The following is a 20,043-nucleotide window of genomic DNA, read 5'->3' on the forward strand; positions in this document are numbered from 1 at the left end:
AGTCAATTAAAGAAGAGGAATAGCTAAATGGAGACATTCTCATTTGTATATGAATTTTTTTTTTTTTTTCTTTTTTTTTGGTAAAGCCTTTCATTTCAGTTTATATATAGGTAGAGGAGCAATTGGAGCAGGCAAAGTTTTGCTCCAAAAAAACTGGAAGCAATTTTGAAATGTAACATTAGGAAATATCAAAACATACTCCGGCTTCTGACATGGTGCTGCTGGAGGTTACTGCCTTTGACGTCAATGGAATGGTTCACATTTCCAGCAGAAACACCCATCCCACTAGACCAATGTTTGCACCATATACATCACAGTGGAGATAAAGGAAAACGGAGAGAGCTTTATCTATTTACCTAAGATAAAAAGCTGTGTTTTTATGGGTGATTGCCATAAACCTCCCCGTTGAGTGCATGTGCATGAATAAAAGGATACATTGTTTGCCCTGTTCTGCATAGTCTGTTGGATTATCAGAGCTGATTGGCTGTTTGTCACAAACATAGCTGGTTCTGTGCTTCAATCAGAATCAGTTCAGAATCATTTAGAATCATAGAATCATAGAATTTCTCAGGTTGGGAAAGATCTTTAAGATCAAGTCCAACTGTTTCATTCAGATTGGATGAACATATATGTATATGTATACATATATTTTGTGTATGCACTGGCCAAAGAATCTTTAGCTGAGTATTTCTTGTTAGTCATAATCTAGGATGTTGGGATTTGAGATGGTAGCAAGATTTACATTGACAGGTTTTATATCATTAATGAACGAAGACAGCCTACATCTACGTGGCTACGATTCTACACATCCCTATGACTCACTTACTACTCCTGTGTCAGTAAAGAGCTCAGTGTTTGATGTTCTTTCCTAATTTATCTCCAGTATTCCTATACTTAGGACGAATAAATTAAATGGAGTGGCTAAAGTGATTTGGGAGCCTTTCAGATGGAAAATCTATTCAAATAAAAATATCCATTCTAAGTATTTCTGTAGTATATAACTTCCTTGACTTCTGTACTTCTGTTTCTTCTCCCTTCTTCACCTCAGGAATTAACTACATGTACCATTTCTGCCACTGTAGAAGTAGATACCACTTTTCTTTCTGAACCTCCTCTCCAGTGTCCACTTCTTCATCTTTTTTCTATCCTTTGTGCTCAGTCCATGCAGACTTCTGCCTGAGTGGTCTCTTGTTTCTTCCTATGACTTCTATTCTCTGCAAACTCAGTCATCTTAGTTGCTTTTCCTGTGTCACCAGGAACCTCTTGTCAGACAACAGAACCTCTTGTTTGCTCTTGTTTTCCTCTTCCATAATTTCTATTTACTTCTATAAACCTGTTTTCCATACTGATTCAGAACTCTCTGAGCTGATTTTTTCTTTGAATAAACAAATTAATGATAAGAAATGTGTTATACTGCCTATTGACGTGCTGACTTGCATGCTCTACTTGCTGACTGTATGGCAATACCTACACTCTTGCAACTTGAAGAAGGAAGTTTAACAGTGACAAGAAAGTATCTCTTCTCTAGGTCTGTTGACTCTTCTTGTCATATTACTGCCCTGATTTTCACAGCTGCTGCCATTCATCTTGTTTACAACAGCTTCTAGCTCCTTTTCTATAGGACAGTTCTCCAGCGTCAGTCCCCAGTCCTTACAGATACACAGAGTTATTCCTCTTCAGGTGGAGGATTACTCCTTTTTTTTTTGAACTTTGCTGTCAGTTGATACCTCAGCATACGAAACTTGTTGCTGTCAGTAAAATTACGAAGGAAGAATTCTACCTTATCACACAGGTTATTAATGAAAATCTTAAACAGTATTGTTCCCTGAGGTTTGCCACTTGTGATCACTCTCACTGTGTATATATTCATCTTTGTGGTGTCAGACCCAATGTACCTTGGGTTTTGATGCAGATGATTTTATCTAGTGAGCTATGTTTTTAAAATAGATGAAGATATTTAATTTGTGGTTGTTTCAATAAATCAGAATCATCTTTTAATTTACAGTTTTTCAGTAGAATGCCTGACTGTTCTAAATGACACTGGTCTTGGATATCAAACACGGGCTTTGGTCAGAATTTGTTTTCACTAGAGAGAACATGAAGTTTTTAATGTAACCAAATCTAGTGAAAGGGAATTATTTTAAAATATCATCTTTCCCATCTAGAGCACATATTTACATTGTGGTCTTCTGACCACTTAAGCACATTAAGAACTTTTTCCAGGTTCTAGGGCTGCTCATTCCAGTAAGCTCTTTTTCCATTGAACCATATGAAGAAAAAAAAAAAGTTTTTCTTTTATTCAAATTTTAGCATACTGGCAAAAATACCTTTTTCTTCATATACAATTCCTTCTGGAATCTCTCTGAAATTCTATGCACTACATGTAGATGTTGTATAAATAGTTTTGAGTCTATAATGTTCACATGGCACTAACACATTGCACTATTGCACTCTTCTCCCTTCCAGCACAAAAGGCTGGTTTCCACATCCCTCAAAAGTACCTAACTAGATTTATAGGGCATATCTCTTTTTCCTTGCTAACAGAATCTGATGACACACAAGTCCTCTCTTTTGAGAGGACTGTTGTTATTTTTTTCTCTCTCTTTTAAATAAGAAACAGATACTCTGGGAGTGTTTCATGGCACATTTTCTGTTTGTTTTCAGCAAATGGAGAATGTTTATAAATGATACTGCTTCCTGACAAAGCTCAGTGGATATAGTGATATTACAGGACTAAATAAATTAATTGCTATACTCTCCTGTTGCCAACAGACTAAAGAACTTATGAATCGATCTCTTTTAATTTCGAATAAACTGTTTTCTGCTTACTTCAGTCTCTCATGTTTCCCAGACTATCAGAGCAAATTATGTCACACACATATTTTAGTTTCTGAAAATTGTCTTCTGTTATCTGGGAATTAAATGGGAATGGGATGGGGAAAAGCAGAGGAAAAAGAGTAAGAATGGGATGATGTTATTTTGTTTTTACTTCTTCACAGATTTGATGCAATAAATGCTTTCTCTCCTATCATATCTTACAGCTGGACTGTTTCTCCTTTACATATCATTGGGCAGAGTCCTAACACTGGAGCGTACATAATGTTTGTTAAGGGTGTCATCAATATTGTTTTTTACCCTTTGTTAGGTAAAAGCAAATGATGCCTGTGGAAAAGATGTTGGTTCTTCATTTTATTTTTTGGTGAAGAATCTGATCTTATTTTCTCCAGCACTTTAATTTCCAGACAAGAAATCTCTTCAGTTCTTTTCTTATTATTGTGATTTTCTGTTTTGAGATCAAATACAAGGTCAAAAAACAACGTTTCTATTTTGATTAATTCTTAATTCTTCCTCTTAGGTAGCTGTAATTTCATTTTCAAAGGGCATTCTGTTACTTTATCAGTGCTGCAAACAATGATAGGACACATGAAACATTCCATTATTTTTTTTCATGTTTTTATGCCTCAAATTTTCATATTTTTATTTCTGTGTGGGAGGTTGATGCTATGTGTGATGCAGTTCTAAATGAGAAGTCATAAAAGTGTCTGACAAATCACCCCTCATCAACTACATATCTAGAATACAAATTGATGAATTAAGGTAGGAGATTTCTGCTGTTGAAGAGCAATATCAAGCATTTCTTCACAAGGAGAAAAAGTACAAGATTATGCCTCTGAAAGTTTTTGAAGTAAATCTTGTTTCTAAGTATTAATTCTACAGTTCTCATCTAAACCTCAAAAAAATATTTCAAGTTAGTTTAGGATACATGTTTCATATGAATAACTGAATAATTACTAGCCAAAGAAGCAACAGATGGCTGTTTTTGAAAATGTCCCCTTAGAAAGGAAAATTAAAAAAAAACAGTGTTTTCATTTCCTCTGTCTGGAAGAAGTGTGTATAACACAATTCTCTTTAGCCATAAAACACAGGAAGATTCTTTTGTGAAAGAAGATACTGAAATGGAATGGGTTTATTACATGTCTGACCTTTACCTGACATTTCTATAGTTGATAACAGCAGGATCTACCAACAGAAATGTCTGGATTCTCCATTGGAGAGGTTTCTTTTTCAGGCTCTGCTTATATCCTGATATATTTTTCAACTTTTGTTCAGGCTTTGTTTTTTTTTTGTTTTTTTTTTTTCCCCTGTATGTTATCTTTTATAGAATTATTGCCATGTGAGAACCGTCCTTTCGAGACTGACAGTACATTTTCCTCACTGGTGTTTTGGCGTCTAGTAGCTGGACTTCAGTAAAACTGGAGTTCTTCCTTTCCAATATTACCTGTTAGATCCAATGCCTGTGTATGGCTGTGTGATGAGATTTCACATCTCATACATACACACATGTACTTTCTTTTACACATGTATTTTGAAGTCATAAGCATAACTGGTTAATATAAATTGCCTGTTTCATCAATCTACAATATGCGGTCTATTTTAACAATTCAGCTTATTGCACATCAAGAAACAGACACATTCAAATGATCTGAACTCCACTGAAGATGGAGCTAGAGTAAAGGCAATTCCAATTACATTTCATCTCATGCAAATGACCTAGGAGGACAAACATTCCTGGGCTTGTCCAGTACTTGGATAAGAGAACATCTGGAAGTCCCAGATGCAGTAGACACAAGCCAAGACATCGTGGCTGAACACTAGACCACAGAAAGTGAATAAACTAGAAGACTACATTCTCCCCTTCATCACTGGTGGGTGAATCAGAAAGCTTAAATTTACCAGCACTGTTTTCATTCCTTCAATGAGAACCATCTCACAAGAATACTATAAAATAAAAACATTCAAATTAGAAAGTGAAGTTATATGAAACGTAAGCCCCACAGGAGCCTTTAGACAGGGTTAAACAATTCTACCCTCTACTGTTGCTACATCTTTGAGAAATTTTACAGACTTACAAAAACGTGTCAGCAATTCCATACTGGGTGCCAACAGAAGGCAAAAAAATTGTTGCTCTGGTACTGCTGCTCTTGCATACCTGGATGGGATGACTGGCATGTGGAATTTTCTTTGTCCACTTGTCTTTTCACAGAATTGAAGAACTTTTTTTTTTTTTTTTTTTTTTTTTTTGTCCCAATTTTAGCATAGAAACTGAAAAGTCTGCATATGAAAAAAACTGTTGGTGATCATTCAATTAATATTATGAAAGGGAAGGCACTGAGCATTAAGGGAATTAACCTTTATTTTTGGAAGCAGAAACCTTGAGATGTAAATTCAGTAGGGGAAAGAAGACTCCTGTTCATTTGTGGGAAGAGAACTGGGGAATGAAGCACTTAGAGAATGCAGAAGGATGGGGAAAAGGAAAAAAAGAAAAGGGAAAGTAGATAGTGAGCATGTAGAAAAATTTCCATAGAGGGGAGGAAGAAAAACCAGAAGACGGGATAAACAGCTGGTAATTCCTTTTGGGCTACATTTTCAGTTCCTTCTTTGCAGTGAAACAACACTATCAAATGATAATATCCTGATCATCTATGCCAAAATCACTAGCTCCAATTTAAAATGAGAGAATTTAAACACATTCAGAATTTGAGAAGCAGAAGTTTCATATTTGGCCTGATAATAACAAGGCTTAAATAGACTTATTCTTACAGTGAACTAGAAGATGTGCAGCTTTTAAGACGGAGAGCTGAATCATATAAAATCGGAAGAATGAAATCCAAATGAAAACTACCTCGGACATTAACCACAATTCTTCCCACCATCCAAATTTTGAATATGGACGTTACCCAGGATGGTGTTGCTGGATTTCTTTTCACTGAGTAACTCTTTTCATGCTTTCGTTCCCTCCTCCTTTTCTGGCAGTGAAGCACATTCCTTTCTCCTGTAGCATAATTATACACAAGCTAACAAATTTAACCATATTGCCACAATCTAGTATCACCCACAACCTGGCAGATGCCACTGACGGAAAACACAGCTCTGCTTCTCTGCTTTAAAGTAAGTCCTACAGATGCACTGTTTCTATATTTAAAAACACAGTTTCCATGGCATGACAACACTGTCTGTACATGCTGGGTACTGACACCAAAGCTTCTTTGTGTGGTGATTTGGTTTTCAGCTGTCAGGAACAAAGTTTATAGAGAACAGATATTTCACGGAATGATTTTTATTTAAAGAGATTTAGTATTTTTAAATGCTTTTCAAATTACAATAATAGTTACTTTAATATCATTGAAGTAACATAAAACTCTGCCTTATAAACCACATTAATGATGTGTCCTGCATCCTCGTTATTATTCTACATTTCAGCAAAGGTTTAAAAACAGAGAAAACCCTCACCCACTGAAGCCTAAAACCTTTCAAAGGTAGAAAGCTGCATGTTGGAATACTTTTTAGCTAGATGCTGCTAAGAAGAAATTAACAGTGTTCCTGCAAATATGCTAGATATATAATTTCTTTTTTTCCCCATATGTAGATGAATAGGAATTAAGGAAAATGGAAGACCATTTCTGGATTAAAAAAAAAAAAAAAAAAAAAAAAAAAAGTAGTTGTGATGTTGCATAATTGAAGGGGTGAAATATGACTTATTAACATCTTATATGGAAAAAGTAGAAATTCATACTGTAAAAATTATTTTAATACTAAATAACATAAATATGAAAAAAATAGAGAGTACTTATCAATCTTTTCAATCTCATTTTTATAGATGTCTCTAGACAGAGCTTCTTGGAGAATCTTCATGATGCACCTTTTGAATGGGAATAAAGGAGCTTATTACAAAATTGGTAATGGTTTCTAAAAGCACTGTCAACAATTTCTAGGTAAGGTAATCTCATTTAATGAGTGATGAATCCTGTTTTCTTTGTAACACAATTACTCACAGTAACTTATAAATAAGAAAACATAAAATAATTAGCTATTTTTTTTTCCTGAAACTTAATACTGCAATCAGATTTCCATGTAAACTTTTCATTCACAGATTGCTTGGGTCGAGCCAATGAAGGTCAAGAACATTTAAACTGGAATAGAACCTTTTCCTTTCCCCTCCCCCACGCAAAAATTTAGTCACTCTTACACCAATGCAGACACCAGACAGTTTTGGGAAAAAAAAAAAAAAAAAAGTAACATTGCACTTTCATTCCAATAACTCATTATAAATTGCCCAAAACATTATTCCTTCCAAAAATGTTTCAGTTTTGTTTTGATGTCCTTTCAAAACCTTTTCAGAAGCCCTGAGACAAGATAATCTGTACTAGAAAGTAACTTCAGCTTGGAAATATGCTGCAGCTTCATTCATTCCTCTCTCTCCCTAATGTGCTGGTTGCTACTTGCTCCCAGAAATTAATAGGATAGGCTGCAGTTAGTGTTCTGAAGTCAGGGATGTGAGCCAAGCGGCTACTAGAAGTGCTTTTCAAAGCCATTCATTCAGTGACTTCATTGAAAGTGGGAAATGAATTTCTCACTGAAGGAAAACATTTGGGCTTCAACTTAAATGCTCTTTTACTCTCACACCATAAGGAATGTGGATGTTATAGGAAACACAAAAACTGAGATGGCACAGCACAGTCTCTATGAATGTCATTATGTAATTTCATTCTGTGTCGCTATAAGTTGTTAAAACATAAAGCATTTTGAGTCTGCTGCTCTGTCAAAATATTGTGAAGCAATAAGAACAAGTTTCAGTTTTGCCTCTTGATGATTACATAGGAACAGAAGGAAGTACTTTCTACCATTAAGCCACAGATGACAAGAAATATCTGTCTTGTAGAAAAGACTGTTGTTATGAATCACCTCAAAGTTAGCAAATTTACATCCCCTTGAATGTCTGTCACCCATGGCTTATTCATAAACCCTGAATTGTCAACTTGTTGGGATGATTTTCAACCAACAGAACACACAGTTTCTGTGTTTTGGAAAATTTGTTGTATTTTTTTTTTTCTCCACAAAAACAATCCATTGTTCTTTGAAAAGCAAAGAAGATCCTGCAGGACTGGGTACAATCAGACATGGTTTCTTCAGCCCAGGATGAAGAAAATTGAAGGAAGTCAGGTTGATGTCTGGGACAACAAAGATGGCACCCACATTAACAGTATGCGCTCTGATATGGAAACCCAATATACACTGCAGGTACATTGCTTGGAATTGATGGGAAGAACTTGTGTTGTAGTTCTTGCTTTCATTCTTCATTCCTATCAGGAAATGGTCAAAGAAAATCCCTGGACCAAACACTGGAGCATAATGGCTGTAGGGGTAGCCAATGCTGAGTGGAAGCTAGTAAAAAAGGAAACAGGTATTATGAACATATGAAAAGGATCTGTCAGTGTAAGATGAAAATGCATAATTTCAGGGACTACTTAGCGAGTTCTGGCACATGGTATGGTAACAAGATTGGGAGAAAGGATTGGTAACATAAAATGTCCTGGGCTGATTGCATTGCAGAACACGAAGAGAAGTAAGAGATGTGGCACTATTAAGCCTCTACAGTGGTTAAGACCTTTGTAGTTGGAGCATAGGAAATTGGAAATAAGTTGTTGCAGACAATAGGAATGAGAATATAGGTGCTTATCTTCTGCAAATAGACTTTACCAGTTATCTCTTTGGTCTTACTCCTTCTATTAGGAGAGATTATCTTGGTAGAACTCACCTGATAAGATTGGTGTATGAACAGCTGTAAAAACTGAATGATTACTGCTCCTGAGTAACTTTTCTTTGCTGATTGACAAGCCAGTATTCCTAATCTAATTTGCCCTGATCTGATGTTTTGAACTTGTATCTTGATGCAGAAATGTCTCAGCACTGGGACAGTGTGAAATCTTGCTCTATCAACAAGGAGTATAGAAAGTTTTATTCAACCTCTGAAAATCAACCAACTCAAAACAAGAAAAACAACAACAACAAACTAACACTCCCCTTCCCCCAAAAAGAAAAAACAAATAAACAACAAAAAAACACCACAAACTAGTTCAGGGAAACAATCTGAATTAAAATAATAAAAAGAACAAGGAAAGAAGATAATTCATCTGGCATATTTGTGTATCAATTTCAGTAGTTATAACCCTTATTTTGCTGGATGGCAAGGCAATCGACATAAGGAAGGTGAATGGGAGGCTCTAGATACGTTTAGGTTTGTGCTAAAACAATATTCCATGACCAATATGTTTAATTAAAACTGAACAGCTATTTAATTCAAAATATAAAACAGTCACAGTGTACTTTTTTTCAGCTGGTTGAAGATGATTTCAAGTTCATATTCAGTTAATAATTTACACTGGGAACAGTTAAACATTTACAAGGTCTTCAGAGAGGATTTATGAACACTAACAGGGTTCTATTTGAGTAAAAGTTTCCTCAATTAATTTTTTTTCCTAATACACCTTAGCTGTTTTGGAGATGATAATTGCTGCACAGATGCCATAGAAGAAACTCCACTAGAAGTAAGACAATATTTGTGCCATGGCCTAGACACAATAGATAGCCCATTTTATTTAGATCTAATTCAAGCTTGAAGTATGACCTCAATATTACCTGTGAGTATAAGTAGCAACTTTGACCATCAAGAATAAAGATCAAAAAAACCCAATTGTCTTGGCTTTAACAGACTATTCTGAGATTCATTGAAAGACATACATCAGTTATATATATGGATTAGTTAGGACTGTGTAATGAATTAGTTTCTGTTTTTTTTTTATTTATTTTTATAATGCATTGTTATTGTTCAAATCAAATAAATACAGAAATTCTACATCATGCAGAAAGGTGCAGCATCCTTATCTCTATGAATAGCTCTTTTTCACCTGGCTCATATAAATTGTTAAAAATGGACCAATGCTTAGCCAGCAGTTCAAGCTCTGAACTCCACTTTTTCTTCCACCATGGAAGGCCCTGGGAAAAATACAATATTTCTACTTTCTGTCTGGTTACACAGAAACAGGATCTGTTTCATTTTTCGTACAAAAATTTCTGGTGCTTATTTCTATCTTTTAGGAACCACAGTTCAAGTATTCGAAATTTAATTTGGCTTTCCCTCAAATTCAGAAGAGTTATTTTTTCCACAAGAAAGTGCTCAACAAAACCTTTGCACACTATTACAGTATATTGGCATTAAAACAATAATCTCAAATTAGCACTGTTGGAAATTGATCGTGTTTAATATCGGTGAAGTGAAAAATGGAATGTTGATTAACTACAGTATACTATTGAGAAAATCTCTCAGCAAAGATGAATAAAACGCTGTAATGGCAGTCATGAGAAATTATCAGAAGCTATGCAGGAATCAGCAGGAAAATTAGTATGAATTATTTCCTCATTAGTGTGCATTATTTCCTCAGAATACTCACAGAGTGTTCTGAAAAATGAACTAGCAAGAGAGAGATGCAGATGAGTTTGCTATGAAAGTACTCAAGAAAATTCTTAGTGAAAACCTTCACACAAAGTAGAGGCAGTAGGTGTGTAAACAAGATCAACAAACAAGTCAGCCTTTGTAGTAGCAAGATACTGCAGAGGAAGAAAGACTTAATACTTTCTCAGTTCTAAGGAAGTCTTCTGCATTTTGAGCTGCTGTGGCTGATAAGATTTTTGGGAAAATTAAAACTGGTAAAAACGTACATACGTGGAAATAAACCATCCTGTTAAGCATTGTTACTTATCTTTCTATATTAGTTTCCCTGTTTTGGAAGCATATAACGCAAGGGAAATATTGGGTTAGCCACTAGTAGTTCACACTGCTAGTTCCTAATTCAGATGGCATCCAAATTTTATGCTGATAGATCGACAATCACTCATTTCAGATCTGCTTTGTTAATAAAGATGCTTCATCATGAAGATCCAAACTTTCATTTCTCTAGCTTTACTTTACCTGTTTGTTATGATATTGCAGAATTGTATGTCAACTGAATCTAAGATAAATTTCAGTTATGCACAGTATACCTGACCTAGTTCTACTGAATTCCTAATTTGAAGTGAAGCGAATGTTCAAACACACTGTAAAAACAAAACAGCAAGCTTGATGTTAAATCACTTTGTGCTGTAATTTATTTATCTCTATAGATTGCAAGTAGATATTAAAAAGATTAATTTACACTTGTTCATTTGCAAGATTTATGCATAAAAGATGTGCTTTTAGTACTTGCATGTTATTTGTCTAAAGCACCTAGAGTGCTCAGCTCTGTGGTAGTACTCTTTCAGGAATCTTAGTTTTGATGTTGCCAAACAGAGTATGGTATGTTACCAAACAATGTATGACAAAATGCAAGCATGTGCATACACACACAGTATGTGTATTTATTGCAAGCATGTACAAACACACACACTGTGTGCGTATTTATATATGTTCCTAATACAAAAGTGTTGGAGAACTGAGAAATTTTCCAATAAATAGGTAGCTAAGAGATGTGCAAAGACCCCTTTTTCTATCTATCACTTTAATCTATTGCAAAATTCCCTTTGTTGCTTTTATTAGGAGTTTATTTAATTCAACAAAAATTTCATTTTATACAGTCAGGAGACAGCAGGCAGAAGAATATAGACTGTAATTAATAAGGTACTAAGAGAAAGTAGACTTTCCAAACTCAGCAAATGTATCTTTATAGTATTATGTCAGCTTCATGAAGAAATGGAAAGTTACAAAATATTTTGTTTTAAAGAGAGTCATTACAAAAGAAATTTCATTGATGCATTAATTGCATAAATCAAAACCACACATTTTGTTCCTTAATCTACTAGGCTTATTTTTATTTATTTTTCTTTTCCAGTACAGTCCCTCCTTGCAAGGTGTACACGTGGCTGGCAGTGCTGCTCTGAAAGCATACTGGCATCTGTAAGGAGAGGCAGGAGCTCTACAGCACTGCTGAGGCCCCTGTAACACTGCTCTCTCTTGTGCCATTCCTGTCCAAAGAGTACCAGTATTAGTGGGCATCTTTGACAACATACAAGGTAAAAATGCTTGGGAAGCAAATGGTTTGGTGACCACACCAGCTAAGGTTGGGAACAATAGAATCATAAAATTATAGAGTCATAAAGGTTGGAAATATCACTTAGATTGTCTAGTCCAACCATCATGCCACTACCACCATGTCCACTAAACCACATCCTAAACCACCTTTTCCTAGAACAATTCCAGCGATGGTGACTCCACTACCTCTCTGCGCAGCCTGTTTCAATGCACTACCACTTCTTTTGAGAAAGCAGTTTTTCCGAATATCCAATCTGTACCTCCCCTTTTCGGTGTAACATTGATAGGACAAGTGATAACTGTTACCTGGGAGAAGCTGATCCTCAGCTTGCCACAACCTCCTTTCAGGCACTTGTAGAAAGCAGTGAGGTCAACCCTGAGCCTCCTTTCCTCAACTTTTGTGCTCCAGAAACTACTTTTGTAGAAGAGGCAGCAGATTTCAGGAAACTTGATTTAGCTAAGCTTTTGTTACCGTTTTATATAACAGTCAGGCTCACTGAAGCACAGGCTATATCCTCAGAAAACAATAAATTTGAAAGGAAAATTTGATAAAGGTGTGCACAGAACTTCTAGGAAAAGTTTATTCATGTGACAACTGCTAATGGTGTATTGCCAAACAAGAAGGTGCTGGCTGAGATTCCATAACTGCTCAGACAGCAGTTGTGCTCAGAAGTACCTCTAGTGATCTGAGTAACAGACTCAGAATATACTTTTTATATTAATAAGTATCGTGTCTTGGGAGTAGATGCATGACTGCTGCATGACAGATAGAATTAAAGCTCACAATGATTTTAACAAGTTGGAGAAATGATCTGAAAAAAAAAAAAGGTTGAAATACTATAAGAAGGAATGAAATGATCCATATTTAGGAGGACAAAAATGAAGAAAGAGATACAGTAGGCCTGAGTGCTTATAGAATATGACAAACTAAACAAAATTCAGCAGCTTCATGCAACAAAGAGACAATAATTATCCAAAGACATATAAAGAAAACTCAAGAGATATATAAAGAAAAGTCTCAATTGCCAGGAAGATGAAATTTTCCTACCATTCTTTTCAACATTTGTGAGGCCTCTGCTGGAACAGTCTCTAGTTTTCATCACTTACAAAGCCCAAAGGTTACTTCCAGAAATCAGTGTGAAGAACTTACTCTTTGACCCCAGCTCATGCTGACTAAATCCTGTTCTCTGTCAATGACCTGAGATTTCCATACTGTGCATTCTTGCCAGGGCTGGCTTGAGCTCTTGGATTGTATCCTGAGTTCATTTATAAGAGAAAAAACAGCCCCTCACTTTTTCCTGCCTTCCTCTTCCAAGACCTTCATCCCACTCCAATGGTAAAGTGTATCACAAGCTTGAAGAGAAGTCTAGAAATAATGACATAGAAATAATGACCTGTGAACATGGCTTAGAAGCAACTGCATAATCTAAAAAATAATGACTGAAGAGAAAAATAATGGCAATCTTCGTTTATAAATCACTTGTAAAGAGAATGGGGTCTGTTCTTCAGATCACTCTTGAACAGGATGGGAGGAGATTAAATCACAGCAGGAAAATTCAGCTTGAATATCATACAGACTTTCTAAGGGTTTGATTAAGTACTAGCTCATGGTCTCAGAAGCTGGTGAAGTTCTCACCACCAAAGAGTTTTAAAAGCAGTTTGCATAAAGGTTTGAGGATTTTTATCCAGCAAACCCTGTCTGGATAAGATGACCACCTGCTTCTTTCTCAGCATTATTTTCTGTACTTCTCTAACACAATATTAAAGGCACAAATACTGTAATGATTTTCCTTTGGAAAAGGGAAAAATTTAGCATGGGTGGATTAAATAGTGCAATTTAAACAGTGCCATGTTATTCAAACCAAATTCAAAATAAGAAATATTTAGAATTTAAAACTATTCTTTCCTTACTTGAGCCAATTAAAGATGTTCCTCTTACTTTTGGCAAGTGCCAAAAAGAAGAGAAATATGCTCCTGCAGGCAAAAATTCCTGTGCCAGCTCCTCTGGATTTTGATTTTGCAAGGATTATACAGTGCCAGCAAACCCAGACACATGTTAAAAAGTGACATTAATCACATATAAAAAGAAATTTTCACAGAGAGCTGCTAAAATGAAAAAAAAAAAAAAAAGAAAAAAACCCTCACTGAAATATGTATGAGAACATCCGTTTCAGCATAGGAAGCACAGAAAGTACAGTCAACATTGAAAAAATTATTCAAGAATATTTCTTTAGCAAGAGATTCTGTTTCAAAGGTGCAATGATCTTTCCTAAACCAGCTTGGGATTGCAGGATGAGCATTCCAATTCTGTTAGGGAATATTAAGACCATTTTTTGGCCATTTGTTGTATGTTTCCAAAGGTTTACTTTGGACTTCTTTTACAAAGAGGTAAAACAGCACGTCCTTTCTTTGCATAAGCAATTGCTATAGATAAGGGTAGAGGAGCCTGAATATTCTTGCAGGCTGGAGATTTTACAATCCAGCCTACAGATTCCTGAAGTCAGCATTAACTCTTTGTAATCCTGCAAATTTTGAACAAAGGGTTTAGTCTGAGATCCAGAAAAGCAAGGCACCTCTAGGTAAGGTCTTGCAAAGCACAGTTTTCTGTCTCCGTAGAAAGTAAAGAAATAACTGGTGCAGCTTGCCCAGTTTTCTTATATAGCCTGTGGGAAATATCTACAGATATCTACAAAATGTAACCAATAGCATAGAAAGCCATTAACAAAGGCAACATTTGTGAATTCTTCTGAGCTCTCTGCTCCCTCCCCAGAGGTAAAGTTGAGCAACATATATTGTGGGGACACAGAACTACTTCTCAGCAAGTCTCTTTTCATTGGGGTACCTGAACTCCTTGGCCTGCCATGCTAATGTGCTGAGCCTGCCCCTTGATGGGCTGTCTTCTGCTCATAGAAAGCATGTGGAAACTCTGGAGGGAGAAATGGGGAATTTCTGCACGAACATGGCATTCAAATAATTTTTCAAAACCTGGCTAAAAAGGAAAGGGAACTTGCATTGCATCTCTTTCATATAGGCAAAGGCAACAACTGTACTTTGAAATTGCTAGCAACAACAACAAAATGCTGAATTGAGGATATTGATTTGTTTAATGAACATCTGAGTAGAGGGAATGGAAAGATCTTGATTAAATTGCTATCTGGGGCTGTTGTTCCAGATATTTAGTAGAACAACAGATGACTCTAATCCCATGTGGGTAATTTACTTAACTTTATCTTTAACCTTTTTTTTTATATCTTTTTTTTATTTTTTAATATTTTTTAATTATTTTTTAATCTTTTTTTAATATCTTTATAGCTGAAACCTGGCCCAGCTATTAAAATTGGTGTTGGGTAATTCATATGACTAAAGCTCACATGGATTATATTGTACTAACTAGTACAGTATTTAGATACTTCAACAGCGCAGTTTAAATTCATTGCAATTAAAGGCATTAAGAACAAACATTAAGAGAATCTGAACTAGTTTTCAGGTTTTGAAAGCAAATTTTTGTAAATATTATAAAATAAAACCTTGAATTAATTGTATTTATGGACCAGAGAAAGTGCCATCCTCAAGAAAGTGCCATCCTTTGTGACAAGTCTCTAAACAAGTAAAGTTCTGCATCAAAATTTTTATTAATATGGTAAGATTCCCTCTTATAGAAGTAGTCCTATTTGTTTACATTTGCTTTATTAAAAGAGACACTAGCATAGACAAGACTGTTGGTTCTACATCAATTCTATTTTAAAAGATTTTGCTGAAATATAACAAGTCTTTCTGAGGTTAAGTAGAGGGAAGAGTCTATACATATTCTTTCTGTAAACCATTTCCATATCCAATGACGCATGCTAATAGAAAGTGAAAAATAACTGCAGGAAACTTAGGACAGCTCTCTGTGTTAAATTCAAAATTAACCAAATCTTTAATCTGTTCTATTCTCTGCAGATGTTCCCACTGATTTAAATACAGTGGCTGAAAATACAAGAGACTGCATGAGACAAACAGAAAACTCCTCTAGAATTTTCCAAATCTTGGCCCTTGGTCCAGCCTTAGGTGTGAGGATGGCCACAGGAAGATCAGACATTCTCCATGTTTCTGGGTCTGGTACTGTACATCACACAGGCAGTTCAGGTGCCCAAATCATGTAGTGTAAGATGATCATGATTTGCTATTCTCTTTAATAGTTCCCCTTGAGAGTTTAATTACCAAAATTATCTTTAAGACCCCAATCCATGAGGTGTCTCAGTCCAATGATCACAATGATTAAGGGCTGCTCCACTGGCTGCTCCAACTTTTCTCCTCTCAGTGTTGTATTCCAATGTTTCAGCTGGATAACTAGGGACCTTTTATCCTAGAGTTTGTAGCCACAGTTTTGCCACCGCATTGCATTTTGTTTATTTGATAGCTATTACTGAAACACTTCACAGAGGTTATAAAAGCACAGAGTATCAAAATGACAGATTTGTGTTTAGAAGAATATGCAATGAAGGCCAAAGACAACTGGCAACAAAGAAAATAGAACAAACTAACCTGACCTTAAGAATAAACAACAGTAGATAATATGCAAAAGGTTAACTGGAATTTCAGGTACTGCGATTAAAGAGATAGTGACATTGCTTTTGTAATGCTCTGAAAAGGTTAAGTTATAGGCGTATTATTTATAAGTTAAACAGTTGAAGAAATCAGTTGTTTTACCCTTCTGTTCTTAAGACACCTTACTAAAAATTTTTGCTTAAACCAGAGTTTGAAAGCATACAAATATTACATCACTGAAAACAATAGCACTTCGATGTTCTATAGAAAACAAATCATAAAAGGCTCTTATGATAAAATTTATGAGAAAAAAAAAAAACAAAACAGAATTTGGTTGGTGAAACTCATCTGAAAAATATGAAAAAAAAAAAAAAAAAAAAAAAAAGAATCTTTATCTGAATCTAATTCATTGTAACTTTCATAACATCGTATCAAAGAATGGCTTAGTTCCACCTAGTTCCAACCCCTCTGCATGGGCAAGGTTGCCAGCCACTAGACCACACTGCACATACCTTGCACAGGTCTTGAATGCCCTCAGGGATGGGGCATCAACAGCCTCTCTAGGCAGCTGTGCCAGTGCCTCACTACCTTTTGAGTGAAGAAATTTTCATAATATCTAATCTAAACCTCTTCTCTTTCAGTTTAAATTCCTTTGCCCTTGCCATATCACTCCTACCCACGTAAAATGTCAGTCCCCCTCCTGCTTCTAAGTATTTCAAGTATTGGAAGTTTAAGACTTGTTAGAAGATTTATTGATTCCAGAGCATGGAAGATCTACAGTCTGTGGTTTGTACTTTCTCTTCTGAAATCTATGAATGAATGGCAAAATATTTACTTACCCATCTGTCCAAAATCTCACTCTTTCTGAAAATAGTGGGAAAGTATACACTAGTTTCACTACAGCTAGTTAACTGATACAATATTTCTATACATATACACTGGAAGATCTTCAATCTTTTCTTAAATCAGCTGGTTTTATCCTTGAACCTTGAACCTTCGTAAAACAAAGGAAAACAACATAAGCAAGGGTTAAATCATTGAGTTGAGGATAAATGAACATAAGTTCAAATGAATTTTACAGATGCAATTTGCTTAACTGTTGGCAACTTTTCTAATAAACCAAACACTTAGGTTTCACATTTTCTTATTTCATCCAGAATGATTCACTCAATTGTATTGTGGGAAAAGAATTATCTGCAACAATATGAGATTGAGAAATAATGTTACTTCAAAACATAGTGAAGCATTACGTCCTTATGGTTATTATATTATTCTCTTCTGTTGTTTGAGAATAATTTGTTGGGAAACTACTTGGCATTAGGAAATAGATGAAAAGAAGAACAGATGAGAAAATAAATTAGTTCATCAAAAACACCTACTTTTAGTGTCCAGTCAAACAATATAAAACCGTACCTGGGTCTTAAGCTTCCCTTACATTATTTCCTGGAAAAGGATGCTCAGATACCTCCTTGCCAGAAAGCTGTGGGATGAAATGCAGAGTAAAGGGGTGAATGCAGAGTAAAAACCTAATGTTGAGTGACAAAGAAAAGCTGGACAGATTCCTGATGTCATTCTGTTTGAACTCTCAGCTCTGAAAATACCTTTGGAAATAAAAGAAAAAAGATGATTATACTGAATGGTAGATAGGACTATGGCATGAGGACTGAGGTCTAATTTCTTGCTTGAGGAAGTGTTTGAATCTACGTTCCTCAAACCAGTATGGAAAACGCTTTGAGTTTTGGGTCCTGCTTGTGAACATCAGTATTTTCTGAGACTGATAATTATGCTTGGAACATGGATGAAACATGGTTTCCCATCAGTTCAGCAATTTTTTTTCTGTTCCCAATGGCTATACAACTTGCATGTATTTATCTATGGGAATTTAGATATCTAAAGAGTTTAGTAATTATGCTGTAGTTCTGCAATTGCCATTGGCACTAAATTGGAAGACTTGAACATCCAAGATCCACAGAGAATAAAATGCCTAAGCCCTAAGCTTGTTTCTCAAAGCTCTTGTACAGTTCATTGCAAAAGATTATGTATAAAACATATCTTTCCACTTGAAGACCATCCTCTAAACCTGGCACATTATTGTGAGTTTCTTTTTTTCTTTCTTCACTGGCTCATGAAACCCTGATAAAAATGTAGGAAAAAAGCTCAAAGCTTTTGTCAAAAAGCTCCCATAAATGTTTAGCTGTTGTTAAAGTGTGTATAGGACAGGAATTGAGCAAACTGTCACTTCTCAGGGTAACTCTTGGCACATTTAGCCAAGCAGAAATAGTGAGAGACCGAACTGCAATATTAATGCAAATGTTCAATCTATTTGGCTGGAATAATGTCGGAGAGCTATTTTAGAATTTTTAAAGTCCAGCAGTTACCAATAGGCAGATAATTATTACTATACAGTTTTCTAAATGCTTTTGCTGAAAATAAGAGCTGGACAAATCCTTTTCCAGATAGATATTTAAAAATATTACATATTTAGATTTTAGATATTTTTACGGTTAGATATGCTTTACTTACTGCTGCATTTTATCTTTTCCACCACTGGGGTTTTCCCAGGACTGACTGTGGAAAAAGGCAAATCAGAAAACTTGAATTCTTATCACTCAGGCAGAGTTAATCAATATTTGCATTCACAGCCATTCATTTGGGATTGTCACTTCAGAAATTTATGAAATACTTCTTTATTTCTTAGAAAATGCACCCTGAAATAACCCCAAATACAAAGCTGTTCACAGTTAATATAATTTGTTATTGTCTCATAAAATTTGTGGACAACAAATAATTTGCTGGTGTTTATTTACTGGGGTCAAACGATTTTCCTCTTTCTACTCATCCTGGTTTTAGATTGCAATCCACATAAGCCATAAAATTATTCATTTTCTATTTGCTCACATTAAAAAAATAATAAAGAAAGCTCTCACAATCACTAAGTTTCACCAAATCTCGTGAAAATCCAAAATTTTTCTGCGGTGTCCATTTGAAACCACAAACTAGGACAGCTTTCAATGAAGCTATGTTTTGTAATACAAAAACGCCTGTGAAGTTCAACAAAGCTTTCAAAGAACCCAGACTGAGTTTTGAATTTTAGTAAAATTAAAAAACAGATGTTTCATCTGATCTGGAGTTTCACAGCGCAATCTCTGCCCAGTTCTCATTCAGTGTTAAATGAGACATTTACTAAGACAACAGCATTTTATGAAGTTGTTTTTTTTCCATTTCTCTCAACAAGGTGCATTTTGAAGATTCAATTTGAGAAAACTGATTTTTCTCATCCCTTAAAATGGAGAGAAAATGATAGACATTGTCTGCTCTCATGTAAACCAATCTTATGCAACTCTGAATGCATTTTGTGTTAGAGGTGGAATAGAAAATTGCAGTGGAGATTTGAGCTGATATCCAGCAATTTACAGATGCTTTTTTAGCCTCCTATCTAAGACCTGACTGACCACATTTCACTTTTTAGCTTTTTTTTTTTTAAGTCACAAATTGCTCCTTTGCATTCCTTTCAAATATATGATTTACAGATTCTGATATCATATAAAGCTTATGCAACAAAAACTGTGGCTGTCTGAATGGAACAGACAATGATTTTTACTTAGCTGGCC

At 35.3% G+C, this 20,043-nt stretch overlaps 1 protein-coding gene and 1 long non-coding RNA gene across 2 annotated transcripts in view; one reads left to right on the forward strand and one right to left on the reverse strand.

Moving 5' to 3' along the window:
• Positions 1 to 20,043, forward strand: part of BCKDHB (branched chain keto acid dehydrogenase E1 subunit beta) — a 1,150,961-nt gene that overhangs the window by 250,442 nt on the left and 880,476 nt on the right. The window lies entirely within an intron of this gene.
• Positions 6,477 to 13,011, reverse strand: LOC125688663 (uncharacterized). Its single transcript, XR_007374829.1, has 2 exons — positions 12,951 to 13,011; positions 6,477 to 8,223 (listed from the first exon to the last, which is right to left on the reverse strand). It is a non-coding gene; the product is annotated as an uncharacterized LOC125688663 (long non-coding RNA).

This window comes from Lagopus muta, chromosome 2 (genome assembly GCF_023343835.1).
Source record: "Lagopus muta isolate bLagMut1 chromosome 2, bLagMut1 primary, whole genome shotgun sequence".
Taxonomy (NCBI): domain Eukaryota; kingdom Metazoa; phylum Chordata; class Aves; order Galliformes; family Phasianidae; genus Lagopus; species Lagopus muta.